At 41.3% G+C, this 17,754-nt stretch overlaps 1 protein-coding gene and 1 long non-coding RNA gene across 5 annotated transcripts in view; one reads left to right on the top strand and one right to left on the bottom strand.

The window, feature by feature from the left end:
* The window catches only part of LOC112450897, a 72,157-nt gene that overhangs the window by 17,033 nt on the left and 37,370 nt on the right, over positions 1–17,754 (bottom strand). The window lies entirely within an intron of this gene.
* hivep2a (HIVEP zinc finger 2a) overlaps positions 1–17,754 on the top strand; it is a 109,087-nt gene that overhangs the window by 63,716 nt on the left and 27,617 nt on the right. The window lies entirely within an intron of this gene.

Here is a 17,754-nt window from a genome sequence, read left to right as displayed (position 1 = left end):
AAAGATGTCTGAAAGTTAAAAGTAGCAAAAAGCAAAAGAAGCAAACCGATAGCTAAAATCTAAATAAGCAGAATGATAGCTAAAAGCAGCTAGAGATGAGCTAAAAAGTCACAATAAGCTAAGTAAAAGTAGCAGAACAGCTAACAGCTAAAAGCAGCATGAAGAAGAGAGAAATTAGAGTTAGCATGCTGAAGCTAACTTTAAAGAGAACATGTTTTTTGAAGGAACAGAAGAGATCTCTGTCTGTTTGCTCTCATATCTCCTGGCTCCTGAATCAGGACGGCTGCTGTTATTAGATCCTTTAATCTGCTGCCTGCTACAACCTTTCACGTTGTGCTGCGTGTGCAGATGCAGAGAAATTAAATATATATACTGCTTTGATGAAACTGTCGGCGCAGAGTTCAACAGAGATGCTCAGGAGTGTTTCAGGTCGTTACAACCGTTTGGGTTTACAGCAAACGCCGGTCCGGCTGACATGATGCAACTTCCCGTTTCCCGAGTAAGGATGACGGAGTTCTGCTGCATTTGAGATGAAAACTGAATGAAAAGCCGTTATTTGTCTCTGTCTGCAAAGTTCATGAACCACTGGATGGATTTTGTTAAAACGATCAGGAAGTAATCGTTGGACGTCCATGTCCAACTGTTTTCAAGGTTTAAACCAAACGGCTGCAGCTCCAGTTTCCAACAGAAGATCATTTTGGTCTGAAACTGGCATGAAAGGTGGCGGGCGATATGCATTCCTCTGAGGCATGCAGGCCTGTAGCTGTGAAATGAGTTCACTCTTTGACAACATGTGGTTTCTCTCTTCTGCCAATGTTGCGTTGCCAAAGTAATAAAATGCAGAAGAACCTGCAGCCTGCATGTTGCAGCGTGTGTGTGTGTGTGTGTGTGTGTGCGTGCTGATGTATTTCCCATCAGCGCTGGTCATCCTTACCCAACCCCTTCCCAGAATCCACCACTGACTCATCTGAAACAAACTCAGTCAGCTGTTTGACTGAAAACACTCGTTTCTTTCTGCCTAAACAGGAAGTTCTGTTCGGGCTCCCCGGGTCGCACCTGTCGAGGTGCAGCCTGCAGAACTCTTTATTTTTATTTCTTTCATATGTTTGGAACCAAATCCCAGAGAGAAGCAGACTTTAGGTCCTGCCACGTATGAAAGGTTTGCTGGAGGAACTCCTCGCGGTTTGCAGAGCGGCGATGACGTCCGAGTCCAACTGGAAGACACCTGATTCAGGAAGTGAGAGGCAGGATCTGGGACCACATCAGAGACGCAGCTGGAAAATCCAGAATCCTTTCCATGTGACACCGGAGACCTCACCGGAAACCAAACTTCTCCTGCATGGCGAGAAATTCTCACCGTTTTGGGGATTTAATGTTGACATAGTTTGCATATTTTGCTGCTGTGAGAAGCAGAATTCGAAACAAGCTCAGTTTGTGCAGGGTTTTCAGACGTTCCCATCAGGAAGCTGCTTTTAGGTAATTACATCTCAGAATATAGTGAAAGGAAACTTTAAAAGTTTAAACTTTAGTCAGTGTTGAAGTTTTTTCCATACCAATTATATACAGTGGAATAAAACTAAACAAGTGTACTTTAATAAATGACTTATTAATCCTTTATAAACAGTTATTGATAACTTTATAAAGCATTAACAAGCTCACTTTTTGGTACTTTTATTCAGTCAGTTTCTGAGCTTATTTACAAACTAAATGCCTTTTTATTCTAAAACTAACTTTTTATCAACAAATGATGGAAGTGCTTTTGTCGTGGCAACTTAATTTTAAATGTTTGAATGTTTAAAAACTAAATTATGAAGGGAAACGGTGACGATGTTGGCTCATAAAACATGAGTCAGTTTTGTCCTAATCTAATGCACTTAATAATAGTTTATTAAGTGTTTACAGCTTAAATAATCCCTGCATTATTAACTATTAATTAATTTACACCCTTGTTGTAAAGTTGTACCAAAACAAATTGCTCCAGAACTAAATGACTGAAACACAAAAACAGAATATTAGTGTGCAAAGACGGAGTTAATATTAAGTTTAACAAATACATAAATATTTGTCCATATTAATAAAACCTTCCCGCTCCTCCCAGCTGTGATGGGCCTGAAGACGTCACTGTCCAAATAAATGAACATTCATTTAATTAGTTTAATTTATTTAATGAGTTTTATTGCCACGATGCAGCCAAACTTTTTGAATTTCCCTTCAGGGTCAAAGTGTCTTTCTGCAAAAATATCTTATTTAAACATAAAATAACTCAAACTGGTGATTGTGTAAAGTATGAACATAAAAGGACTAATTATTAACTCAAGTATAAGCAAACAGGTTTTCATTGCATTGAAAACGTTTATTTTATCCAGTTTATCCCAGTAGTTAAGATGCAGCTCTGACGTAATTGTTGATGTTTGTGAGTGAAACGGCAGATCTCGGATGTTTCCAGTCATTCTGCAGGAACAGAGAAAATCATTACAGCATGATAACTTTGCTCACTCTTGAACTCCTGCACCCTGTTCTGGCACAAAAGCTGCACGTGATGCAACAAGTTTTCAGCAAACCTTCCTCCTTCCTGCCCTGCAGAGAGCCTTTCAGATTTTAAACAAATATTCCGTCTCCAGTTATATCCAGAACATCCAGTCATGCATGACGCACAGCATGCACGCTCCGAGAAGCTGTGTGGGGGCTTGAGAACGTGAGCGAGTGTTCCCTAACGAGCTCACGTGCACACGCTGACGTGGAGGTCCAGGTTTCTCCTCACTGAGCCGTTCACGCTTCAGCCTCCCTGAAAGGAGCCGAGCTTCACGCCGTGTCATCTCACACCGCCCAACATGCAGCCGCACAAAGCCCCGAAATACGACCACAAACTTCACCACATCATTCCGTCACGGTTAAAGTCTTAAAATCAGCCGTTCAAATGAAGAAAATCAGGTTTTAGGAGGTTTTCTTTGACTGTTCCTCTCAGGACGTCTTCATTGTTGTCAGAAACAACATTTACTGTCAAGTTTGGTTCAACTAGAGTAAAATAATTTAAAAGTAATAAACCTCTAAAGTGTAAAGATCAGAACTTTACTGTGTAATCAACAGTGTTTACAATCTGAATTTGTGACATTTTGTTAAATTTAACCAAAGTTTGTTGCAATTATTGTCAAAGAATTGCAGTCTGAATATAAAATTCTGCAACATTTTTACCATTTTCTTTTGTTAAATTAGATATTGTTGCTAAAATGTTTACACACTCATCATAATCAACTATTTCTTGCAACTTTCTCTATAGTTTTTATTACAATAACTAAGACCCGCCTCCAAATACGTGTTTTTCCTCATGTCTGAGTGTTTGTTAGCAAAATATCTCATAACCCGCTGGACCTGATTAACTTGGCCCCCACAGCTAATCAACCTTAGCAAACACAGACTCTAACTCAGTCAGTTTTCAGATGTAAAGTTAAGAACAGGTGTGGTAGTAGCTGAGAGTCATCCCCGACACGCTCTGATGTCTTTAAAGGTTTATCCAAAATGGCTCCAACACCAGATGCTGTTAGTCTAAATCTCTGGTGAAACAGGAGCATAAGTTTTATTTAATAATTATAAATAATTAGATATTAACATATAAAGTTCTCGTTTCAGATCTGATTTCCGTCTTTAAATCCGCCTCACGTCGTTTTTTCTCCGACCTGCAGATTATTCAGGAGCTTTATTTTGACAAGTCCTCAGAAACTGAAGTTAGCATCAGATGGGTTCTGTCACGAGCGACTGAGAGAAACAGGAAGTGTCATCAGTCCATCTGCAGTTAGCGAGTCGTCATCAGACTCCGCCCACTCCCGCTCTGTGTGTTTGTGTCCATGTTTCACAGCATGTGTTTCCCATCTGGTCCCACCCCGTCCCTCAACACTTGAGCTCATGCTGACCTCTTTCAGTCATCTTCTCTTCTTTGTTTTCTTGATGATCGAATCCCTCCTGAACCCGAACGCCGGTTTGACTCGATGATGTCATCGCCCCAGATTTCCCCATCTAGATACCACACGAATGCCTTCATCCTGCCTTGCTAATACTTGTTGCATGTCATCCTGCATCCTGCTGCGCTAAAGATAATCATCAACAAGCTATTTCATTTAATCACCAGAGAGGTAAATCAGAATGGAAGTGACTTCATCTTGTTTTTAGTGTTGGGCCATCCATCACGCTGCAGTTCGCTCGCATTTTATCTCCTTTCTTTGTTACACATCATCGTGCTGTTTTTAAAGCTCTCCTCACTTGTTGCCAGGGAATTCTTGAAACAAGTAAGCAGGAATTGGAAACAAGTGGGATTACCTCATTCTGCAGGCAGAGTTGGTTTTTATTCGCCCGAGGGAGAGAAACAAGGATCAGATCTGAACTAAATTACTGCTCCAAATTATTGTAAACTTCCCAAACCTCCCCCATGGGCCAAATAAGAACAAGAACATGCAAACAGGTCCTCTGCAGATTGTTACAGCATTTAACGGCATGATATTTCAACATTATCTGTGTTGTTTTGTACAAGACCTGACACTTTCACGCTCTGCCGGGTAAAACCTGGTCTCAGAGGAAGACGAGGAATGACTTCTTAACATTTATTAGAAAACTATCTGCCAGAATCAATGAAACACAAACTCAATGAGCATCTACAGTAGTCTAAAGACATTTAGGCTACATGTTTAGTCAGAAACCTAAACATTCATGTTTGGGTTTTAACATCCTCCGTCAGGCTCGCAGCTCAGATTATCTCTGAATGAAGCACAAGTCTTAATAAGCACAATACTATTTTTATCTTTGTGTTCCTGTTGTTTTTGTCTGTTAGCATCTTCAAGCCATGCAGTAAGCGTGCACTGAGGCACTTTGCATTTGACTAAAGCGGATGAATAAAAGGTCAGAGGTCATGGTTCTCAGACAATAAAAGGTGGAGTGTTCCCTCCAGGTCAGGGTGAGACCGGTGGTGTCCAGTCCTGACCCTTGAGGGCCACCGTCCTGCATGTTTTAGCTGTGACTTCGAGGCTCAGCCTTAGAGATGGGCTGAAGCATAATCTGAGGGGAGCTCAGTGGTTCGTCCCACCTGGAGGACACCCTGGGCCAGACCTGCGTCTCACTGAGCTGCAACTGCAACAGCATTTATGACAGAGTTTCCAAAATGACTTGGATCAGAATTTTATTTATAAGGGACGGAACAACAGACAGAATCCAGCTGACGTGCTGTGCAGAGAGTTTAGAGCAGGGGTGTCCAATCCTGGTCCTCAGGGCCTCCATCCTGCAGGTTCTCCTTGTTCCTCTGCTCCAACACACCTGATTCAGAGGTTAAATCACCTCTTCATGTTCTGCAGAAGCCTGTTAATCACCCATTGACGCAATCAGGTGTGTTGGAGCAGAGGAACAAGTAAAACCTGCAGGATGGAGGCCCTGAGGACCAGGGTTGGACACCCCTGGTTTAGAGCTCCTGTTCAACTCTGGTCCTGACCAGGGCTTCTTCTGGAAACCCTCGTGAGGTTTTTCTGTTTATTTGCACGAGTCGCAGGACCTCACTCTTGTCCCGCTGACATTTTGACTGTGTTCGATGCATTTTTGTGACAAGTTCACTCTGAAAACAGTCAAAGGTGAACGTCTGAAACCCTGACTGGTGTTTCACGACCCACATCTTCTGGCACAACGAGTTCTCCGATATTTGCTCAAACAACAAATATCTACAAAGTAGTTTGTAGCAAAAACCAGTCCTCTGCCTGATTACGGCGTCACACTCTGTGCTCGTGCAAATCCAACGCTGTGAACCAACACGGAGGTAATTTTGACCTTAATGGCACTTCATGTTAATTTAGGAACGTCTCTTTTTAATCATTTATGTCGAGCCACGGGGTGACATCCACATTACGGCGTGTTGTAACCCTTTGGGCTTTCCATATCTTTACAACTTCGGAGGCCGGAAGTTGGATGTTACGAGGACCACTTGAAGGCAGCATCATTCTTCTCGTGCACTCCCTCAGTGTCTGCTGTCTCCTTGAGCTCTATCATTCTTCCCATTCAGCTTCCTGCCCCATCAATATTTCAGGGGCCCCATTAGAGAGTGAGGTAATCTTAAAACACTCATCCACGCACACACTCACGGACGCCGCAGATAAAGGCGTAGTAGAACCTAATAGTCTTGTCAGAGTATTAGGCCCCGAAGCTAACGGGCTAATTAAGAGTGAAACAGGTTTAACGAGTTTAGACTGTTCATTAAGGCAGAAAGCTGATTAATTAACAGTCGAAGGGGAGACTTTGTTAATGAGTTGTGTGATTAATTATAAGTGCGGCAGACAGAAAATGTAACTTTAAATGGGAAAAAAGGTGAGAAATGATTACTATCACAAGAACAGAAGAGGAGGAGGAGAAATGGAAATAAAACGACGAGGGAAACAGAAAACTGACAGAAAATAATGAAACATTAACAATGGATGACATGCAAAACAAAACTACAAATGGGAAAAAAAGAGATAAAAAGAAAATAGTTAAAGATGGAGAGAAGAGGCGAAGGTTAAAATAAAGGTTTTCTTTCACACCAACATTAACTGGTGTGTGTCTGATTTTCAGATGAAGAGTCCAAAAACCTTAACAAAAAACAAAAATAAAGAAATCCGGTGATAATGGTTTAAAAACCATTTGTCACGTCAATGTCATCAGCTTTCTTCATATTTTATTTCAATTTTATTTTATTATTATATCAAAACAAAATATATTGAGGCTCTTTAAAGCAGAAGTTCATGTTTGTCTAACTAGTTTAATTATAACTCAAGTTGTTTAAATTTATTGCTTGCTTTAATTAAAGCTGTTGCACCATCTGTTAGCGCTCAGAGTATATAACAGGGATGACTCTCAGCTAATACCACGCCAGGTTTCAGCTTAATATCTGTTAAATTCACAGAGTTAAAGCCAGTTCTAATCAACGCAGCTCAAGTTTTATTCCTTAAAATCAGAAGCTGAGGATGTTGCGCAAACGCCAAGAACCTGGAGATGTTCCTCCAACATCAAAACTTTAATAATAAACAGAATTACTGTTTTCTTACAATCCTCCTCTGTAAACTGCAGAGAACTTCCTGGTTTCTGCAGATGTCCTGCAGGTGATGTAGTTTCAGATTCGGCTGTAGCTTCCAGTCTGCAGGTTTATATCATCTTTACTTCACTAATTCTAGTTACAAAAATCAGGATCACAGCTCTTGTGATGTTGCTGGTTTTTCTGGACCCATCTGGCCACATATCTAATCAGCTCCAACAGGGAGAGCAGCTGCAGCTGCATACAGTCAGAAATCAGCTGTAATCACTAAAAAAATGATTGTGTGAAGCGTCACATCGTCTCTAAACTGGCTGCCTGTCAGAAGTGGACAAACCAGCTGGTTATATGCAAAAAACATACAGCTAGGAAATGCAAAAGTTGATGCAAAGCAACATAAAGTTTCCTGTGAGGTGTACATCAGGGTTTTAATCTGAGCCCTGATGGGAGGAGAACAAAGAGGGGAATGGACAGAATGAAATACTCGAAATGAAAAGTGTGAATAATGGAAGGAGGAGGAGGAGGAGGAGCAGGTGCTGCTGACAGCATCTTCATCTGTTTCTATGGTTTCTCCACCCTGTGGAGGACTCAGCAGGACGAGTCTGCAGGTTAGATCAGAGCTCTGATGAGTCTCCTGGAAGGTCATCCGTGTGCTCGTCCCTTCAAGTTACTTCAGCATTTACTGAGAAATATTTATTTTCATTTTGATTTTAACTGAAAGCTGCTCATCTTCATTTCTTCATCAGGATTTCTGATCATTCAGAGGCAAACGCATCATTTACGTCTGTTTCAGTTCAATCTGCTGAAGCCCTCTGTGAACACAAGTTATCCTCATCTTAAAACGAGTTTTTCTGACATTTTAGGCTTCAACTTCTCAAAAAAATGTCCACCTTAGACTCATAGTTTGGCTGTTAATTAATTTAAAAGAAGAGTTTCTCACAGCAGACAGTGACTCTGATGAGACATTTTAATTCTTTTTTACAAACTCTGTAGAATGTATCTGATGTTGTTGCTTTTATAAATACCTTTTTACCTAAAGCAAGAAGCTTTGTTTGCAACTAAGTTGTTTTCTGTTTGTTGATGTTCGAAATACTTAACATTTCCAGGAAATTGAGCAGGATTTGTTGCTGAAAAACTCAGATTAAAGCTCACCAGATGTAGAAAAACTGATAAAAACATTCAATATGGAATAATCAATAGAGAGCATGGAGCAGTAAACAGGGAGATCCTAAAAACTGAGATGGAAAAGCCATCTGCTTCTGGATGATGATGCAAATGTAACATTAGAAACATATTTTACAGGATTTAATTGTGCAAAACAAAAACAAAAATATAAACACTAAAAGGTTGCAAGAAAATTGAGACGCACTCCTTTTTGTAAATAAATAAAAAGGCCAACTCATAAACTGAGAATAGAGTACACCCAGGGACTTTTTTTTATGCAAGAATCTAAATGATTGCTTTATAATCCGGAGTTCTGAGTTTCCTCTGTGGTCTGAAGTATCGGAAATATTAGGCAAATTAGGACTCAGTTTGCTGCTGGACTGAACAGTGAGGCTACAGTGAGAAGAGGAAGCGTGCATCACCTGCCGGCATGCAAATCGTCGGTGTGGGACCTTCCTGCAGGGCGCTGCTGCTGTTTTAATTCAGGCTGCGATCTTATTCATCTCTTTATGAAAAACAGCAGATAATGCAACATGAAGTCAACACATTTCAAGTCAGGTAGCAAGAAATAACCTAAATAATTGTAAATAAGATAATTGTCCAAGTTTCTTTAGAACTTATACTGAAACTACAACAAAAATCTTTCATCCCTTCAAACAAATGTGCTCTTTGCATGTATAACATTTATTTCTCATTTCTCTGTGCAATGGATCAATATGTGCTCAGTCAACGTTATCACATATCATAACCATCATGTGCTTTATTTGTGCAGATATCCCTGCATGAACATCTGGCACCAGCTTCACTTTAGACTCATGAGGAAGAACCATTTTCACGACACAACCAGAAACCAGACGTCTCCTATCATTTAACTGCTCAGTCACAGAGCATCAACCTGTACGTCTCACAGACGCTCCACCCTGCAGGCGCTGCTCGTACGAAATACAGAAAAAACACAACCTGGCCTGCTAACATAACTTGTTCCAATAATTTAGAAGCTTAATGCCTGATTTGAGTCGATCTTCTTCTGTTTTGAGATTCAGGGTTCTTCAGAAAAAACATCAACCGTGCAGAAGATGATAATTTTATTTTAAAAAATGTGCTCAGGTAAACTTTGGTACAAGAAGTGCAAAAACAGGGTCTGGGTACGTAGTGACCAAAGCTGCAAAGGTGAGATTTGGATAAAGTTTGAGAAAAGCTTCATCGGATGCTGCAGGTTTGGTGCTGATTCGGCCTTTAAATGATTTTACTCCACCTCAGCTTTCTCCTGTTTGAACTGCAGGACTGAGAAGAAATCTGTGTGTCTGTGGCTGCAGGCAGGAAGAAAAACAGAACCTCAGTTCAGTTTGAAATAAAACTGATTTTTTCTGTTTCCTGGAAGAAGAACTGCACCTGACCTCGGAACGTGACCCCAGCTCTATCTGCATAGTTTTTGGTTTTTCTGAAAAGCTTATTGTTCTTCTGGCTCTGTGCATTTATTTTCTATTGCATCTCCTCCTCAGTCATTAGTACCTGCCGCTCATACCCCCCTCCCTCTGGTTTTTATCTGCCTTGTCATCGAATTTATTCAACTGCAGCTGAAAGCTCAGAGGAGGAGTGTTAAAACCAGTTTTTGTCTTCTGTACAGTCCAGACCTCTCTGTATTGACTGTAAACATTTGGTTTCCACAGAGACAGTGTCATGACTTGTGTGTCACTTGTTGGCTCTTGTCAGACACACACACACACACACACACACTCAGATGTGCATTAACCATTTACTGGACATGTTAAACTCGTTAGAGAAGTCTTCTGCCAACAGAGGAACAAACTGCATACCGGGAATTCTTTTCAATCCTCAAGGGAACAAATTTCTGAGCATAAGAAATAAATAAAGAAATTGCAACACAAAGAAAGGGAAAGATGCAAATCAGAAGCAAAAACTGCAGCAGGAAACACAACAGAAACAGCGGTGCAGGTGCAGAAGGGACGTGGACCCTTTAAACGGAGTGAAATTAACAGTTCCTTGTTCATCCAGTTTGCTCTGCGAGCCATCTGTGGTACCGAAGGTTCAGGTTTTTTTATTCTGTAAGACGTTAGTCATCCTGGTTAGCATGCAGACACATTCAGACCACACACCTCCTACCTACCTGCTGCTCTGCGGATGTGAAGGGACGGAGATAAGCTGCGTGCGTGGGTGGACAGTCGGTGTGTGTGTGTGTCTGTGTGTGTGAGTAATGGGTGTTTGGGACAGTAGTCATTCAACCACCCGCCCCCATTGTGTCAAGAATAAATTGCGCACACACACACACACACACACCTAGGGCTCGTACTGCTTAAAAAGAAAAATCAAGCACAGGAGAAGAAGCTTCAAACAGGCAGAGAAATCAGAATCTGCATTTTTCTGCTCTTTGGTCCACATTTTGCAGCTCACCAGTCATTTGGTCCCTCTGTACTTGTGCACTTCTGTAAATATTGAGTTATTTACAAAAAATAAATAAAAATAAACGGGGAAATGAGCTGGCTGCTGCTGAGCTGTAAGAGCGGCACTGATACCTAAAAACCATCATTTGGGGTCGAAGCTGCTGGAGACACGCTGCTGACCCTTACAGTCTCAGGGTCTGAAACCAGCGAGCCCTGCAGCCGGGCTCGGAGCACGCCTGGAAAACTATTCTGGACCGTGCACATTATTTTGTTGCTCAGCTCCGCCCACTTTGTTCTCACCTTGGCAGCCACCTCTGAGTTTTTAATTCAACTTCCAGAATGAAGGCAGGCAGATTTGGGCCAGTTATTTTAGTAATTATGATTTTTTTATACCTGGACATTTGGGGCTGTAGCCTCGGATGTTTCTCAGCAAACACGGAGACATTTTGGAGATTCTTGTTGTTCAACAGTCGCAGCCCGGTCAGAATAAAATCCATCTTATCCATCTGTTTAATCTATTTGTCTTTTTCAAATTCACTTGTAGAACCTGTAGGATAATATTTGTACACGTCTTGGGATTTTTCATGTATTTCCTGACGAACAAATAAAAGTTTCTAATTTCTATAGTGGATTTAAGAACGTATTACGTTTACCTTCAATCACATTTTCCCTTTTTCATGCAAGTTAAAATGGAAGAAATCCTCACTCCTGTACATTTTATACATTGTAGTGCTGTGTTTAATATTAATAATGATTTAGAGCAGATATTAAGTTATTGAAGCTATCATGATATATTGTGTATTGCGATTAATCTCGAGGCATTTCCAGGATAGAGAATCTTAGTAAGTCACGCTTAGAAACCCTCCAGAAGGAAACATCCTGATCAGATGCAGGAGACGCCTCAGCTGACTTTACTACTCCGACCTACGACCCCCCCGGCTGAGCCCGGCCGCCCCACGAAGGAAGCTCAGTTCATCTGCATGGATCCAGGATCTCATTCTTCCAGTCGTGATCCTCCTGACCAGATGAGAGCTGGAACAGAGATGGACCAGAACAATGTCCTCATTACTGCAGACAAGTCCTGAGTCAGTCCATCTCCTGCTCCGTCCTGCCATCACTCGTCCTTACATAAACCCCTGATTCACCCAGATCTATACTTTATACATGTTTTATTACCTTCAGAAAAACGAGTCGTACTGGGATCATCTTTGTAAACTTCGCTGACAGGAATAAGGTTGCAGAATCACTAATTGTATCCTGCTAGGTTCGGTTATTATTTGCCCACAATTTTTTATTAGATCTTTTATTGTTGAGGCTGATCTGATGCAATGCAGTGAAAAATGGCCTCCAGGATGACTTGGTTCCTGAGAGGAACACTCGATGCAGCAGTTTTGTTTTTTTTTCGGTTTTAACTAAAGGAAGGAAAGCGAACAAAGATGGATGGATGAAACTACAGGAGAAGACTGACTTTAAATAAACAAAAGGGAGGTGTGTGGACTGGAGAAGAGGGATGCTGATGAAAGAAGCTTACATAAGCATGACGCCCGTATACACACTGAAATACCAGGAATAGTCCTTTGCCCTGAATGTGACTTTTTTTAGAGCTTTTGTGGGCTGGAAGCTCCCACTCAGAGCCCAGCGCTTCATTCAATGAGTTCAGAAGCTCAATGGGCAAGTTGCACAAAACCCTCTGACTCCACGCTGTTATTTCCAGGTGATTGCATGAAGACTGGATGCAACAAGAGACACCAGTGTGCAGAAATTCAGCATTTGTGTCAAACTTTGGCTGCAGCTGGAGGCAATTAAGTCACTAATTACTAATTAAATATCAGCCAGGAAATAAAGGAGACACTTTGTAACAATGGCTTCATATTTCAGTAACTTTAACCCCATTTTCTCACATTTACAGACATGAAACGGATCAGTCATTAAACGCAGAACCAAAATAAACCAGCAGTTCTTGAAGGAATGCATATCACCCGCCACCATGCATGCCTCAGATGTAAACAAAGATCCTGCACGATCTGTTAATGGTCGAGTATGATTATCAGCTGCTACAACACCAAATCTTAGTTCAATAGCTGAATTTTATCTGAATTTTAGCCGTGTTTGTTTAGCTGGGGCAGCCATCTTGAATTGGCCGGAGTCCAAATGTTTATTAGTTGAAGCTGCACATCCATCTCTGTGGACTCAGCTGATGTTTTCCACTGAAGCATTTCTTCCTGAATCACAAACATCACAAAGATCCAACAAAGATTTCAGTCCAGGAATAAATGGAAAGAAAAATGCAGTTTTTCAGGCTTTTAATTTGAAATTCAGACTTTAAATAGAGTTATCGGCTGCTGAAAAAGATATTGGTTTCAGAAGCTACACAAGCAGATGGGGGGTTTAAAACTGATCCCGTCCCTCTGATGGACCCGAGACGCGATTCAAGTTATGAATAAAGATTTTCTTAAAATTCTTTTATGACAAAAGATTTTGTCTGAGGCGACTGAAACTCGAACAACGTGAACACCTCTTAAAGCCAAAATGCTGCGTGTTTATGCTCAGAACTGGTTCTTTAACCCAGAACTGGTTTAAGTCAGACATTCAAAGCTTTTGAGTTGGTTTGGTGGAAAAACTCTACAAGTTTCTATGAGTTTCCAAGCTTGTGTGGGATCGTCGGACTACAGGTCTGAAGTTTGGCTTCTTTACCTTCAGCTTTTTGGGGTTTTTTGACAGAAGGTTCTCGGTTTTTCTCCAGCAGAAGGTTTAAGTCGACCTCGGACGGTTCGGGACATGTGGCAGAACATCTATCATTATATAAGCTCCACGGAGGAGCTGATTGGTCGGTTCTGAGTCACATGAGAAACTTTAACAAACTGGAAAATGTCCCAACAAACCGAGCGACCGTCCACAGAACAAACCTTTACACTTCTTTGCTCTGTCCATCCAGCTTCCTGACCAATTCTGCAAACTGTTGTGGAAAATGTAATGAAGCTACACGCATGCACACACACACACACACACACACAGACTTGGGGCTAACTCAGTAATGGTTTCAAGGATGGCCCAGCAGCGTTGATGGAAAATATGACTGCCTTCTCTTTTCCACCAGCAATTTACACCAACAGGATGCCTGTTTTCTCCCCCCTCCTCCTCACCTCTTCACCCCCTCTGCTTCTTCCACTTTTCCAGCTTTTCCTGCGTCTCTTTTTGCTTTCGGAGTTAAACGGAAACGAGTCGGCTGAAGAGCCGCAGCTGTGGAAGAATGGAAAAGAAAACTGGAACAGAGCGTGTTCTGTGTGTGTGAAACAGTTAGAGAACCTGTAGTGCTGTGTGTGTGTGTGTGTGTGCGTGTGCGTGTGCGTGTGTGTGCAGCTGCAGCGCTGCTTTCAATGCATTTAGCTGCACTGGAACGTTAAAAAGAGAGAAAAATGGAAAATTAAAGACTTGACTAAAGAATATTATTATTTTGTGTCGTCTGTTGAGGTTTTAGTTCATCGCCCAGAAAATAGTTTGCAAACATGAGATGAGAACTTTCACCCGAGCAAGGATGCTTCTGTCTGTCAGTAAAATATCTCATGACCCACTGGATGGATTTTAATGAAACTGAAACACACACAGGCAGTTACATTATCGCCCACCAAGTGATAAGATTTATTATTAAAAGCCTCAACATCACCTACAGGAGCCCATGAGGCACAATATTTGTATTTGTTGCAACAAGGACTTGACAGTAAGATTTGGTGAATGTTGAAAACTAAATATGGTTTTTATTTTTATTGTTAGGAGCATGTAGTGAAAATCTACCTAAAAAAGAAACTTCAGGATCTTAAATCTTTGCTTTTTGAGATAAATAAATTCATTAACCAATCCTAAGAGTTTTTCATGACGTTCGTGAGTCGAGAGATCACAAACTTAGATTCTTCTTCCGTCACAGAGCTGAGTTAAATTTGGATTGTTTCCGTTGTGTAACAGAAGCTTTTAAAGCTGCAACAGAAGTGAAACTATAACCCTGACACCCCAAAAACTTCCTCTTCCCACACACACACACACACACACACACACACACTCATCCTGTCTCAGCAAACTCGCCTGTGCTGCCACCTCCCACACATTTTCTATATTCAGGGCACTCAAACAATCAGATGATTTTTTTATTTCAAAGCAGACTTTACTTTGTGTTTTCTGTAGATCTCTGGCTGCGAGCTGCGTTAACGAATCACGGTTCAGATTCAGTTCCTTTTATTTATCGTTAACAAAGCGGCGATGCTTCAGCTGCATTGTCAGGATTCAAATTAACTGATTAACTTCAGAAAAGTGTCCAGACTTTCAGAACCAAACGCTCAATTTTCCGAGCCGACTTCTCGCAGTGAACTCGGCGCCCTCACCAGAAACAAAAAGAAAAAGTTGTTTTTTTAGAACAGAAAATGAAGCACAATTCACTGCAGCTCCAGCTAAGCAGAGGATGGAATGGCAGAAAGTCGAGTGAATTTCGGCAGGAAAAAGCTCTCTGACCACCTACACAAATAACCCGGAGGTGACAGCAGGCAGCCTGAACACTTTCTTTAGAGGCTGTCAAAAAGCACTTTGGGAAACGTAGAAAGAGAAGAACAGAAATAGACGTGAATCAGACATTTAGAGAGAAAGTGGGGATGGAGTGGGAGGTATATTCCTCTCAATTGCTGTGAATTAAGACCTAAAACTTTATCTAGAAATGCTGAATGGCAGCTCCTGGCTGGAACTTTCTTCTCTAAAGACTAATTAATTAAAAACTTCCTTTTAATGATCTAATATGACAAAATGGCCGACATTTTGACCTAAAACTGCAGCGAAAACAAAAAAGGAGAACCAGTGGCTCATTAGGGTCACCATGGTAACCACAGACCAGTGGCTGTCTCTCCCTGACAGCACTCTTAACACAACAGGCAGACAGAAATGTAACAAAGTAAACCTCAGACCGGTCCGCTGTAAAGTTTACAACTTTATTTTGACGTTAACAGTTTTTATGTGCAGTTAGAGTTTTTTAGGGAACAACTAATAAGTTTAACCCTCCTGAGGCCTTCGGGTCAAATTGACCCAAAGTTACAAGAGCTTCTCCACCTCTCTCCATCTCGCTCTCTCTTTTTGGGGCTTCAGGAGAAATAATAACCCACCAGACTGGTTTGTAGAAATAGGAGGAGTTTGTTTGCAAAGATTTTGGAAAGTTCAGACATCTCACCAAGTCAAACAATCCGTAGTAAAATCTCCAAATATCAGCTCATTTAAACTGATTGTGTAAAAACTGTTCAGTTCAGTCACATAAACTCTGAGTAATGTTTCCATCGTGAAGTCTGTTCGGGTTGCAGAGCTCCAGAGAAGACTGGATTCTCTCGCTCATTTTAATAAAATCCCATAATTGTCTCATTTTATCTGAGCAGTTTGATGCACTGTTACCAAATTTCACACCATTCCTGATCGATCTGCACGGTTTTAAGTTTATTCTGTTTGGTTTTGAAGCTGTGAAGTAAAAAATAACGAACAAACAGCTGCAGAGGGGGACAGTACCAATAAAACTTTAACTCTTATTATTTACTTTCCTGCAAAAAGCTTCCCATTTAGAAAGTTTACTGCAGTGAACTGCCACCTCCTGCACAACCAGGAGCCAGGAGCCTTGCTCAAGGGCCCAGGAGGAGGAGGAGGAGGAGGGAGTCCAGTTTCTAATTTACTCTCAGATGTAAACCTAATCCACACATGACTCTTTAGTTTTCAACACAAGTTGTTTAAAACCTTCACCCGGCAGAAAGCAGATATTTGGACAGAGGTGCTGAGCAAGTTTATTTTAATTAATTAATTTATTTATTTATTAATTTATCTATTCGGCTTTGACACCGGGATGGTCTCTGAATGTTTTAGGTTGAACTTGCAGTTTGTGGTTCAAACACGCTCATTCTGTTCTGCCTTTCCTCACATTTTTATCTCATTTTAAAGCTGTCAAACTGTTTTTAAAGTGAATTTTATTTATTATTATCTTCGTTTACATCTCGAATGTAGGCGTGAGGATAGTTAGAGCCGGTGCTTTTGGATGCAAAGATGATTTTTATTGACAGGAAATTGAAATCTTGTTTTTTAAATGTGCAAAATCTGATTTTTTTTCTGAAATTATTTTCGTTTTTGGAGCTAAACTTCTTCACTTGTGTCTGTCAAGTAACAGCTAGACCAAATATTACTTCTAATGTTACATATATAATATATACACGTCAATATTAAACTTCAGGATGAAATACATGACAAATTAAAAGGTTATTGGCTAGAAAACTATTACAAAGACAATTTGTTCCCATTGTTTTTTCCATAAATTCAACTAAAGAACAGTCAGGTGATTCCCAAACAGCTGAAAGCTGCACTCTGTACAGTAGATCAGCTGCAGGATAAAATGGATCTTTTCTTGTTTTTTAAACACTGTTCACCTGCTGGAAATAGTTTGGGGCTTTTTAAGCACAGACTGCATCATCTGCTGTCATGATCAGATAAAAACCGGTCAGTGTTCTCAGAAAAACTGAGGAAACCTTCAGGAAGTCTGGAGCTTTTCACCCAGGAGAGGTGAGGGGTGGAGTAAAACTTTTGCACACTGGATCAGGCTTCTTGTTCCAGTAAGAGCTGTGTCCCTGCAGGTGAAACCGTGTTATTGGTGGGGTGTGTGTGTGTGTGTGTGTGTGTGTGAAGTTTCGGTCCATTTGTGGCCAAACGAATCAGAACCAAAGAGCCGGACCCGGCCAGCCGCCCTCAGCCGGCCCTGGCTCTATAAAGCAGTTAATCACTGGATGGAAACCAGCAGAAACACGTTTGAATAATTCACCGAGTGTCTGACCACCCGGAGGAGGCTTTGCTCAGAAACACGAAGCCGGCCTTTGTGTTTGACCGAGTGTGAGTCCGACCCATGCATGCATGAATCTGGTGGCACCTGACACCAGCTGGCATCGGAGTCTTCCTCGTTTCCTTCACCTGGATCCTTCCAGGCTCGAGTCTTCCTCGTTTCCTTCACCTGGATCCTTCCAGGCTCGAGTCTTCCTCGTTTCTGCACACAGCTCCTTCACCTGGATCCTTCCAGGCTCGAGTCTTCCTCGTTTCCTTCACCTGGATCCTTCCAGGCTCGAGTCTTCCTCGTTTCTGCACACAGCTCCTTCACCTGGA

Source organism: Kryptolebias marmoratus, linkage group LG19, assembly GCF_001649575.2.
Source record: "Kryptolebias marmoratus isolate JLee-2015 linkage group LG19, ASM164957v2, whole genome shotgun sequence".
NCBI lineage: Eukaryota > Metazoa > Chordata > Actinopteri > Cyprinodontiformes > Rivulidae > Kryptolebias > Kryptolebias marmoratus.
Note: the sequence above shows the minus strand (reverse complement) of the source record. Positions and strands in the feature narration are given on the sequence as shown.